Source organism: Eurytemora carolleeae, unplaced genomic scaffold (genome assembly GCF_000591075.1).
Source record: "Eurytemora carolleeae unplaced genomic scaffold, Eaff_2.0 scaffold1633, whole genome shotgun sequence".
Lineage (NCBI taxonomy): Eukaryota > Metazoa > Arthropoda > Copepoda > Calanoida > Temoridae > Eurytemora > Eurytemora carolleeae.
Window position 1 is genome coordinate 175 of NW_019397759.1, and position 13141 is coordinate 13315.

Consider the following 13141-nt stretch of genomic DNA (forward strand, 5'->3'; position numbering starts at 1 on the left):
AAGAACAGGAAATTAAGTATTGATCTCGATATCCACAATTCTAAAGTTTTCAGCTCCGAAATTAAAAGACGATTTTTAAGTGGTTACTTTTTGGGACTCCCTCTACCTTGATTAAATCAAGAAAAAAATATTTTTAACTTTTTGTAATTATCTTGAAACAAACTTTAGTTAATGTAATATTTGTGGGGTTTTTCTTCAGTAATTTACAGACACGTTTTAGCGTTATATTCTTTATTATAGCTTTTGATAAAAATATAGACTATTATTTGCATTGATAACAAAATTGCAAAGTTAAATACATATTACATATTTACACATAATATTCTTAATTTTTAACACGAATAAAATATGAACAACGAATTGATGTGACTAAGAAGATAACTGTTAATAATAGAAAATTGTACATTTTAAACATAAGATATTAATCAACATGACAAATTACCAAATATATATTCATTGATCATTGATAAGAAGATCTTATTACATTTGCACAGCCCTTACCCCGACCGCTAAAAATGTTGCATTTTTCTTTCGACGCTTTTTGTAATATCATCTTTAAATGCAGTTACAATTGTATTTCATAGATGTCTCTCCTTACATCGAACACATGAAGGAAGAAAGCTTCGCTTGATCTCTGAATAATCACTTAAATAAAAACATAAATATAGCGACAGTAAAAAAATACCAAATCGCTAAACAAATGAGAATAATATTTTTTTTGTTTTATACAGTCGTCGCGGTATCTATCAATACAGTGAAGACGACTTTCTATTTTGATTTAAGAATTTCACGTAATCCCAGATAACCTAAGGCGAGTTTGTTGTACATCATGACACAGGATTACCAACAAACAATGAGACTAGGATTCCCGATTCACACTGGTTCCCTGAAAAGCTTTGTCTGATCGAGCATGATTTAGAAATTAATGTTTGACGTTTTTAATCTGTACCTAGGGCTGGGCAATGGAATTGTCCGTTAACGAAAGGCAAAAACCGATAATTTTAAAATTGTTATTGAAAAAAATTACTGTTGAAAACGAAAACGCAACGGACGGGTTCTTAAAAACGGCTTGTGCCGTAAATCTAATTTATTTTTATGGAAATTTTGGAGTTATGCAAACTGTTGACGCCGTCAATACTATAAACAACCGTTAACAATTTGATGATTTCTCAACAACTAATGCTAGAAATTGCAAAAAAGAGCCGTTAAGGCCGTTCTTAAAATTGAGATAGTTACTGACGGTAACTTTAAAAAAGGAAACTACCGTCAACGAAACGAACGGAACGAAAAAAAACCTGAAATTTTTATTTCTTAACTGTTCGAACTCACCGTTGACGAAACGGCTGGAAAAAGTTGGAACGTGCCCAGACCTAATCTACCGAACCAAAGTAACTTGCACATTTTTACTGCAGAAATAAAGGTTGAAATCGTCAGAATTAAACACTTTCACAAGCAGAACAACGCAATATTTTTTGATCACATCAAGTTTTTTAAGGGAGCCATTGAAAATCGGAATTTACCGTCTTTGCGTGGAGAAGTCATTTGAATTTACGCTACAGTCTCTTTCAGGACTAAATATTGCCTATTATTGAATACCTTGAATAGTCTTAAAAAAAAAATTAAGTTGATAGCTGCTGTTTACCATAAATTAGACTTAATAAACTTCGTACAGACGCGGCTCTGAAGACTCGTCCTTTGTGGGTATCTGTATTAAAATATAGAAAATATTTCACCTTGTCAATTGTTTGAGTTTATCCATGAGTGTTGTAGGTATATCTAAACCAAGAGATAATCCATTATCCAACAACCTTTCACTAAACCAGTCATCATACATTTTTTTACAATTGATTTAAAGGGACTGTAAGCGTAATTTCAATTAACCCTCCAAGCAAAGATATCAATGCACAATTTACAACGGTACGCTTGAAAATTTAATTTGATTGAAAATCTGGAAGATAGCGTCGTCTTTCCGACTAGAAAATGTGTTTAATTCAGATAGTCTCTGCATTGTTTCTTATAAGCAAGAAATGCCCAACTTGTAAGTCACTTTTGCAGAAAACAATTTTAATAAACAAAAAAATGTATCAGACAAAGCTTTCAATTGAGTGCCGTTGTGAATCAATCATTGTCATTGTTGCATGGAGGGTCACTTGAACATAAGCTTACAGTCCCTTTAAAGAATATTTGTGTACGAATTCACCTTAACTTGATATTTACAATATGAAAATAAAACAGAGTAAATGATTATTGATTTATCATAATTTTTCAAATCTGTCGGCTCTTAATAATTCGATTCAAACATCCTGCCATATCCATAGTGTTTATGATTTGCTTTTATCGTTACTTACGGGAAACGTATTATTTTGAAGAATGTCAGTATGACAAATGAAAGCATGACAAACGTATTATAATACGGTATAATATGGTACGCGACATGTGTAACTATGGCTAATACGGTCCGTGACACGTGTAATTATGTCTAATACGGTACGCAACATGTGTAATTATGGCTAATACGGTACATGCCACGTGTAATTAAGGCTAATACGGTACGTGACAATTATGACAAATACGGTATACGACACGTTTGATTATGGCTAATACGGTACGTGACACGTATAATTATGAAAAATGCTATAATGGTAAAAACTTAATTGAGTCAGAGAAAGCTAGAAAAAAATCTGTGGTTTTATTTTGAAAGTTGGGTTTTATCAAATTTTCTTTAACATAAACAATGATTAAAAATGGAAATAGTACACAGATCGTTTAAAATTTATCATTTTTTCTGATTATTTAATATCCATGAATAAAGTGAATACTGATTATCAAATAGTTTCTAAATATGATAATTTCCTAATATTTTCCAGAGCAGTAGACAACAACGTTAGAGGGACCTAGGACAACAGAACTTTATTCTATTATTATTATTTTTAATCTTTATTCTATTCTATTCTACTTTATTCTATTCTATTCTATTCTATTCTATTATATTCTATTCTATTCTATTCTATTATATTCTATTCTATTCTATTCTATTCTATTCTATTTTATTCTATTATATTCTATTCTATTCTATTCTATTCTATTCTATTCTAATAATGATTTCTACCTTTCCACCGATAATAATATTGTTTTGTTCTGTTCTATCTAGATATTCAGCTCTCCATCTGGTATATTGGATTTCAGAAATGTTTCAGATCTTAAGATTATTTCTAGTGTCCGGCATTGCCAGGTGAATTTAAAAACAGAAAACGACCTACTGTATTATGTATAGAAGTAGGACTATTCCACCTATTCTATGTTACCAAAGGGGGTAAATGTAACATATTTGTAACATATTTCTAATTAAATGTTACGGTTTGGCTGTCTACATATCCATAGAACAGAGATTAGAATACAAGGAAAATAAAACCATTCCTCGGTATGAATTTGTGATACGCAGTACATCACAATGATAATCCCTGGACATATCCGTTACAATTTCTTCTGAATCTAATATCTTTGTCAAGCTTATCTAATCTTATCTTCATGTAACAAATATTAGATTTGATTTGATGCATATACAATTATACAATATGCATATCTTGAGAAAAAATCTTAATTTTTTGTTGCCAGTGTCATGTTTTTTTGACATAATTATTTTGAAAAAAAATTTTATTACATTTTTGCTAAAAATTAAAGCATATAATATAATACCGTTCGGCGTTCAACGTAAATTTGATATTTTGTTGTAAATTTGTAAATTTTGTTAATTAGTCCCACTGGTTTACAATAATAAAATAAGTACGTTATAGAAGCTTTTGCAAATTTTCAGAGTTAATTCGCATTTTATTGTTTAATTTAAAACAACTATTGAATATTTATTTATTTTAAAGGAATTTAAGCGTAGTATTTACTCCCGCCGTTTTCCCGTGTTTGGTCTCAAATTATTATTTTATCTATTTTCCCCTTTCAAAGTGGACCCACTCAACTTGAATCTCAAAACCAAATTAAGAACATTCCACTGGTTTTTCCGAGTTCTCCAATCAAAAGTTGCGGCAAACCGGTCAAGGGGTTCATGAGTTATGATCGGACAGAGATTACGTCTTTATAAGTATACACACTAACATAGATAACATGCAACCCATTTCTTTACAAAATAAATCTTCTTTCCAAAAAAAGAAACAACATTTGTTATTCTTTTTAAAAAAGATAATAAAATCATAAAACCAGTCTTGAATTAAAGAATTAATAAAAAATTATATATCTGATTTCTTAAAAGGGAAAAATAAATTTTTCGAGGAAATTGGAACTGAAAGTATTTTTAATATTCTTGTAGTTTTAATAATGGTAAGATCAAAAACTTAATTAAATACCAATTATTAAAGTACACCACTTTTAAATTTTTGCGATATCTTAAATAAAAAAATTGTCTCTAAAAATCCTTCCTGTAAGAGTTATTAAGCGCTAGGGGATACGGGTCCGGAAGTAGGGAAAGGAAGTATGGGGAACCGGAACTAGAATCACCTGAAAAAAAGAAAGATGAGCTTGTAATCAAATTTATAAAGTATTGACAAAAAACGTTTTGTCAAAATTTTCAAAAATGTTATGTTCTAAAAACATTGCTTATCAAATTTTATCTATCTTTTATATACTTACGGAAAACAGGGTGATCATACAAATCTACCAAAATCAAGAATTCAACTTTAACTTGTTAGTTCTCTTTTTCTTGTAAGTTCTAATGCAATTTATAATGTTTATAATGTTAAAAGTCTTTTCATTTTTAATGTCTAAAAAACATTATTCGTCAAATTTTTATCTATCTTATATATACTCGCAAAAAACAATCTTCATTTTAAAATAGGTTTTGCAAATTTGCCAAAATTAAGGGTTCGACTTTTGGTTGTAATGCAATTTATAAAGTATTTACAAGCAACAGTTTGGAAAAAGTTGTTCCAAATTTAAACAGCAGTAAAGTCAAATTTTTATCTATATTTTATATACTTATATTAACCCTATCCCTGCTGGGGTACTTGAAAACCAGGATATGCTGGGGGGGGGGGTCAATTTGACCCCCCCCCTCTAAATCCCATGTTTTATGTCCAAATATGACAAATGATGCATCAATAGAAAGCTTTTGTGCTCTACTTTTAGAATCTGCAAAAAAATTAGCAAATTCGCAAAAATTGAATTTTTTATCGCAAAATCCAGTTATATAGTAAAAATGTTTGCAAAAAAAAATTTGTCCAAAAAATGAAAAATTATACATTTTTGAAAAGCCCTTGATCATGCCATTTCAAATATGCAAAAAATTTTGAAAATTTTTAAATAACCTGATTTTTAATCAAGAAAAACTAAAAATGTGCAAATTTCCTTTGACAGGTTGTTTGCAAACAATTTGCAATTTTTTTTCGCAAAACTTGTGCAATCCGTTTCCTTATGTCATAGGCTTTCCAAAAAGCTAAATTTTATCAAAATCTGACAAGTGAAAGTGGGTCAAAACAAAGATTTAGTTTGTTACAGGCAAAAGCAGTAATTCAAGCAGTATGCCTGAGGACTCAGGCAGTTAGTATTAAAGTATTTTAGGCCTAAAGGGAGGGCTTTGGGTATGTAGGAAAAGTCAGAAAATTTCAAAAGCCTCAGACCAATACTTTTTGAGTTATGTAAAAAAACTACAGGGGCCCCCCAGCAGGAATAGGGTTAATAGGGGGCCCCCCAGCAGGAATAGGGTTAAGAAGCAAAACAATTGAGTATTCGCCACAAACTCAAGTTTAATAATCCGAAAATCTTTGCTGCCTGATGGTGTACACCTTGAACATCTCAAACTTAGATTATTCAGAATTCATAGTTTTAAATATCTAATGTATACGACTAAAGTTTGCAAAAGTAGGGATTATAAAATCAGGGTTTGTGACAAATATTCAACATAGCATTAACAAGTTCTATGATTCAATAAAATAGTGTACTATACTAGCTGAAGGGCCCGGCGTTGCCCGTAGAAATTTTTTTTAATGATGAGAAAAAAATATTCGAATTTTTTAGCCTAAAACACCACCCGGCCACCCATGAGTGTCCACAAATAATTTCAGCCCATTCGGTTCAGACGTTTGGCCGGCTATAGGCAACATATATAAATACGAATGTCTTGTTTTATTATATAGATATAGACTTGAAAAGAACTTAGTAGTGAAAAGCCAAGATTGAGTGGAATGAACTGTCTTATAGTATTCACAAGTTGAGAACCCTTAGTTGGGTTCACATCAACTCCTGATACTATCATCATTTACAGTGGTCATTGATCATCATGGCCATCTCTTATCTTCAGGGCGGAATGATGTCCGCCCCCATGGCCTGACTGATCTGTATCAAATGAATTTGTCCACAACAATGCATATTCAATATAACCACCTTACATAGCCGGTCTGTCCCTTAACGTGTGCGAGTTTCTTAACAATTATTGTTCTTATCTAATTCCACTAAAGTACACAGATTTGGAGAATTAAATGAAGTAGAGAGGTAGCTGAACTACCTACCACCAGTTTAAATCTTGATTCACCAATTCAAAGCTTCAAAAATTTAATTTTGAATCGGTGATTCAAGATTTGAACCGGTGATAGATAGCTTAGCGACCTAGCTCACCTGGGATCGAAGCTTGATAAAATACCTAGAAATCTCCACTTGAAGGAGGACTTTGCAGGAATAATGACAGGGGTTAACCAGCGCATGTTTGAATATCCGTTCAGTTGTAGCTCGCTGGTCAGCCTGATAGGTCGACCTGGTATAAATATATATACTATCAGATCATAAAAAATAGAAAATATTATGAAGTAAGGAGCATTGTTCTGAAATGAAGATTTAAAAAAACAATATTTTTGACAAATGCTATAATCCCCATCGATTTGGGAAGGTTAAAAACTATATATCAATGCTTGATCTGGATATTTTGGTTAATCTGCAGATTAATTTTATCTTTATTCCATATCCCGAATGGCAATCGTATTAATAAAATAAATGAAATGTAGAGATCAAGCAATCTGGATTTTAAGCCTCGATCAGAAAAGTTCCCAGCTCAGGCCATATTTCAAGGGTCGCCAATCACCATCAAGGGTGATTAATTTGTTATTTTTCTTTGAAGTCAGCTAACCGCCCACCAAGGGGTTGCAGAAATTCAAAATCGGTTGCGAATTGACGATTTGATATTGCAGAAATCACCGTAAGGCCCCCCCCCCCAAAATCATCCTTAGTTACCAAGATCTTTCCAACCCCATTCCTTTTTTTGTAACCCTGGACATGAAGTTTTAAAAATTGTAATGTGCTGTGATTTAATCATCTTTATATATTTTTACCGAATACCTAAAATTGTCGCTTTAAAAGTTGATCAGCTCAACTTAAAATCTTAAAACCAAGCTAATAACATTCCTGTGGTTCTCCCGAGTGTTTAAAATCAAAATTTGAGACAAATCTGCAGTCCAGAAGTTCCTGAGTTATGTTCGGACAAACAAACAAATAGACACCCAAACAGACATTACAAATATAAACATTAATAAAAGTAGTCATCTCTGTTTGTTTGTCTGTCTTTTTGTCTGTCCTATAATATTCATAACTCACGTACCCCCGGACCGATTTGCCTCCTATAAATTGGAAAGAGAACCAGGTAAACTTCTAAGTTAAGCATGGGTTAACTTGTAGAAATGGGAAAACTTCAGGCAAATGTTGATTATCAATAAATGGTCGATAGTAAACTGTGTTAACTGTTAAACTGAAATAGGAATCTCAAAGGACATGACCAGTTTAATCCCCGCGAAATTCATTGATGTAGTAATGTGACAAATAGTTTGGTTTTTGGTTTATATTTTAGTCCAAAAAACTTGAAAGTTGTGTCTTTCTAAACCTTGAACACATCAGAGATAGTCATGGAAATTATGCATGTTAATGCTAATTAAAACTTGCAAATGTTTTATACTTTGTTTGACGAACTAAGAGCGCAGTTAATTATGTAACTATGTTGTTTTCCCACTGTGTAAACTGACGAAAGTAAGATTTGTATTTTTGTATGATTTACCACTCATGATTACTTTGATTTGAAAATATCAAGTAAACATTGTTTTCACTAGATTTCGTTGCGTAAGAAACAAAGATAATTGCGTATATACGCAGGTTCTTCATCTTACTAGCCCCCTGCGTAAACTGGTATTGTGTAGGGCCCTGCTGTAGCAGGGTATTCACCTAAGTCCTAAATCCACTATTTTAGGCAGGTCTATTTTCAAGCTCTATATCANTTATAAACTTATCAGTTTAGTTAGATTTTATTGTCTAAATTATTTGTATAATTTTACAAAAATTGAAACATTGAATAGAATTTTAAACCACCTTCATTGTTCCGGTGGGCTTATTATCCCCCTCCCCCACCTGGCTGGGCATCAAACCCCCCCCTCTCCCCACAACTGGGCAATAATACTCGAAATCCTCATCATTATGGGCCTGGATGACAACAAAATCTCTCCAGCTGATGCGTGGGGGGGAGGTGATGCCCCCGGGTCAGAAAGCAGGGGGGTGGTTGGTTTCCGGTCAACTGGTCTAGTGAGAGTTACTTTGAAGGTTGAGTACTAGTACACTACTGGTGCAGGGGTGTCTATTAAATAAAATTTAAACATTCCTGAAACCGTTGAATTATATGTTTACATTTTTAATCCAATTTCTATACAAATTGTTTATAGACACCACCAAATAATAAGAGTTCCGGGACGAATTTATACATTTTTTTAAACTGTGAGCGTAATTTTCTGTGTTTTTTTTTTAAAGTATTGATAACAATGCCTGATTCACAACTGTACAGTCAAACGCTTTTTCTAATCAAGTAGGGATTAAACATCATTGTTAATAGTTTTGAAAACTGATTAATTTTAATTTTGGGTTCACTACAAAAGTGCGCATATCACTGCCGGAAATCATACAGGAATTATCAGAATTAGACACTTTTAAACTAGAAAACCGACTTTATCTTCCACATTAATGATTAGGTAAAGGTTTCAAGGGTACTGCGGCTAACACGGGCAGGGGTGTAGCAGAGCTACTATGTGGATCCTTTATCCCAAGGTTTTAAGAAATATAACGATTGTAAGAAGAGTGGAGGTTTTAAGAGTGATGACGGCTCTGATAAAAGTGATGGTTTTGAGAAGACTGATGATTTTGAGATTGAAAAATTTAAGAGAGAATGAAGTGGAGGGAAGATGTTCCTGGACTACCTGGCCTGAGAGGGAGGACTGGAGTCAAGAGAGCTGGAAATATAGCTGGTGAAAAGTCTGGTAAAACCAAGAGGAGGAGGTTGAGAGCTCTGAGAGGTGCTCTGACTATAGAGGATTTCAGATGGCAGGTTTCCGTCTCAGCCTTTTTCCGGTTTACCTGAAATTGGGAATCTGCCAGGAGACCTCCTCGACTGGAGGAGGAAAGGGAAGGAGTAGTCATCCTGGAAGAGGAGGAGTATCTCGTGGATGAGGATGCAGATCTGGAGAATGGAAGCAGGATTATTGGACATGGGTATTGGATAGTCACGTTCAAGGCTGAAGACAAAGTTTAACTTTCTTTTAAAATTCGGTGATGGTGATGGACCAGACCTCTGTAGAGTAAAAAAAGGTAGATGTTAGTTCCACATTTAATTTAAAATATATTTCGGACTGCGTCTGGATTAACCCTCGTCAATGTTATACAGGGTTTCCCACATCATATTAGTTCATCAATTGGTTTAAAATACGATTTTCGGGACTAACCAGAAAATTTAAGAAGAATGAATCATTTTGAAAAATTGAAAGGCTAATATAAAAATTTTCTTGCAGAAAAGGCTAGGTTTTTCGAGTATAATGTGTTTATTTTGGCATTAAATTTTGGAGATAATTAAATATGATCTGGGACGCTCTGCGCTTAAAGGGAGTGTTCGCGAAAAATGAAAGGGGGTATAGGCTCAATGCGATAAACATAGCTTTTGATCGCTACTAATCTCATTTCTATCTGTTGTGTCTATAAGGAGAAAATTGTTAAAGACGTCTCACACCGAATAACTTAGCGTCCATACAAATTGAGAAAATTGCAACATACGACTCAGACCGTAAAAAATCAATTTAATTTCAAACAAATCATTCAGATATTACAACCTATAGTCATCGATTATCTTTCGCCACATTTGTATATAGTTTATATTTTATAATATTTTTGATTTCGGTTTTTTAAAGATATTTTTCTGGCGCTGGATTTTCGACCATTCCTGGAAAACAGGAAAATGTCGTCTTCATTATCAAAAATCCTCGAAACAGGAATAAAAGTAACTATCAGATCATAAAAAATAGAAAATATTATGAAAAATCAAAACGAATGCGTCAAAAAAATATCGATGATTATCGGTTGCAATAACTGAATGATATGATTTCTTTGGAATTAAATTGATTTTTTACGATCCGAGTTATATGTTGAAACTTTCTGCAATTGTATTGACGTTACGTTCTTCGGTATTAGTCAGTTTTAACAATTTGCTCCTTATAGACGCAACAGATAGAAGTAAGATTAGCAGCGTAAAAGCGATTAATTTTCGCATTAAGCCTATACCCCCTTTCATTTTTCGCAAACACTCCCTTTAAAAAGATTGAGATCATTTTTAAAGGACTAAAACACTAAAACGACGGTATGCAGAGGAAGGCCAGAAGGGGGGGGTCTGTCCATCGAAGCAAAGCCCACCTGGCAAGGTAAAAAGGGCAAACCCCCCTCCCAGAGCAAATTTAAAAGCCCATAAATATTTCTGACGATTATTTTTTTCCCCCGGTAAGCTCTCTCCCCGGCAAAATAATGACACATGCACACAATTCTTAAAAGAATGAAACACAATTATCTAAAATTTTAGAAAAATCATAAGCAAAAGATGTTTGTAATTTGGATTACATCATCATTATTTATTCTTAATTGTTTTAATTCTTGATTTTTGTTTGAAAAAGTAGTTAAATTTTTATAAGTTATTAAAGTTGTAAAAGTTATTAAATTTCTAAAACTTGTTAAATTTGTAAAAGTTGTTAAATTTGTAAAAGTTGTTAAATTTTTTAAAGTTGTTAAATTTGTAAAAATTGTTAAAGGAATTAAGTTTCTGTCACAAACTCTGCGGATTATCTAATCCCTACATCTTTGCATCTTGATGTTGTAGACCTGTGATATTTCAAACTATAAATTATATGAATAATATTTCAGGTATCTGAATACACCTCCCAGCAAACACTGAACATTAGTCTTTGTGACTCATTCCACTTCATGAGTAATTCTTTTACATGTTGAAATTCGTCATACACAAGCTTCAGAATGAGAACAATTGAATACATCAACATTATACGTCATCATCGTAATTCTACGCTAGATTGAAAGGAAATGAGTTTTTGCCGCAAACTCTAATTTTTAATCCCTATATCTTTGCAACCCGTTGTACCTTTGGTATTTCAAACTTAGAAATATCATAGGTTTATACCATCGGGTTGTAAAAACTCTGTTTCTTTTAATATTTGAAAATATTTTGGTCTTAATTTTTGGGACATATTTTAAACCAGATCTGTAAAGTGCAACTCTGGTGAATTAGTCGAACCTATAACATCCAAAAAACAGCTTTATGAATGGAAAGACCCTCCTTAATTCAAAGATAAAAAACAGACAACAAATTAGAATTAAATAAAACTATTACAAGGAGTGTTCGGGAAAAATGAAAGGGGGTACGCCCCTTATATTACTTCCAGCTGTTGGGTCTATAAGGAGAAAATTGTTAAAAACGCCCAATGATTTGTTTGAAATTAAATTGATTTTTACAATCCGAGTTGAATGTTGCAACTTTTTAAATTTGTAAAGACGCTACGTTCTTCGTTTTGAGTCGTTTTGAACAATTTTCTCCGTATAGACGCAACAGATAGAAGTAAGATTAGTAGGGATCATTATTGATCATTTTCGCCGTAAGCCTATACCCCCTTTCATTTCTCGCGAACACTCCCTTCAAAATATAAACAATTAATCTTAATCAAATTAATTAAAATAATGATGCGTTTGTGTCATATATAGCTAAATCTAATCAAAAATGTATTTGTTTAAATTTAAAGACATGTTTTAATACCCTAAGTGACCTAAATATAAAGTAAATAGCGTAGTTTAAAAATGTTTATTACAGGGTATAAGGGCAAAAACAATGCAATAATTCCAGAAAATAGTTTAATTATCTACTTTTTTATTAAATTTTTTATGAAACTTTAAATTGGAACAAAAGTAATTCAGTGTTTCTAATCTATTTCTGAAGAAAACACTAGGTTTGACACAAAATATACGATTTTTTTCTATGCACTCTATCATACTTTATTTTGATATTTTACAACCAAAAATATGAACCCTACACATTTTCATAGTTTTTTTAAACCGATTTTTTACTTACTCTGGATATTTTGGTCAACATTTTTAGAAACACATCCGGAAATTCCAAATAAAAATATTCAAGCTATTAGACTTTATTATTTTAAAATCTTTCGATTTTAATCTTTAAAAAATATTTATTTACATTGTGCTGCTAAATTTAATACTTTCTGAATAGGAATTTTTTATTTTGTTTTTATTCTTAACAGATGCTTGGTTGGCCTCTATATCCCGGCACTTTTACACTCCTCGTCAATCTTGGACTAGTAAAAAAGAAGATTTACAAGAATGGAATCTATAAAATAATGTCTTTTTTAAAAAAGAAATTTTCATAATAAAGAACATATAAATAGTATATTTTTTTATCAAGTATTCAAGCCCTTATATTTAAGAAAATATTCAGGTTTTTATAAGATTTTGAACTTTTTTTTGTAAAATATATGAAAATAGTAAAAAGCACCTGGTTAAACTTAAACCATTGAACGATGGTAAGGATGATGAGGGNCTAAATTATTTGTTTATTATATTGTATTATAAACTTATCAGTTTACTTAGATTTTATTGTCTAAACTATTTGTTTATTTAGAATTGTATTGTTTAAACTATTTGTTTAGAATTGTATTGTATAAACTATTTTTAAGCTCTGTGTTGTTTAAACTATTTGTTCAGAATTATATTGTATAAACTATTTGTTTAGAATTGTATTGTCTAAACTATTTATTAAAGAATTGTTTTCTCTAAATTT

The 13141-nt window shown here is 31.9% G+C and overlaps 1 long non-coding RNA gene across 1 annotated transcript; it reads right to left on the minus strand.

The window, feature by feature from the left end:
* Positions 1 to 214: 214 nt before the first annotated feature.
* On the minus strand, positions 215 to 1820 carry LOC111715809 (uncharacterized). Its single transcript, XR_002768317.1, has 2 exons — positions 1734 to 1820; positions 215 to 645 (listed from the first exon to the last, which is right to left on the minus strand). It is a non-coding gene; the product is annotated as an uncharacterized LOC111715809 (long non-coding RNA).
* Positions 1821 to 13141: the final 11321 nt, after the last annotated feature.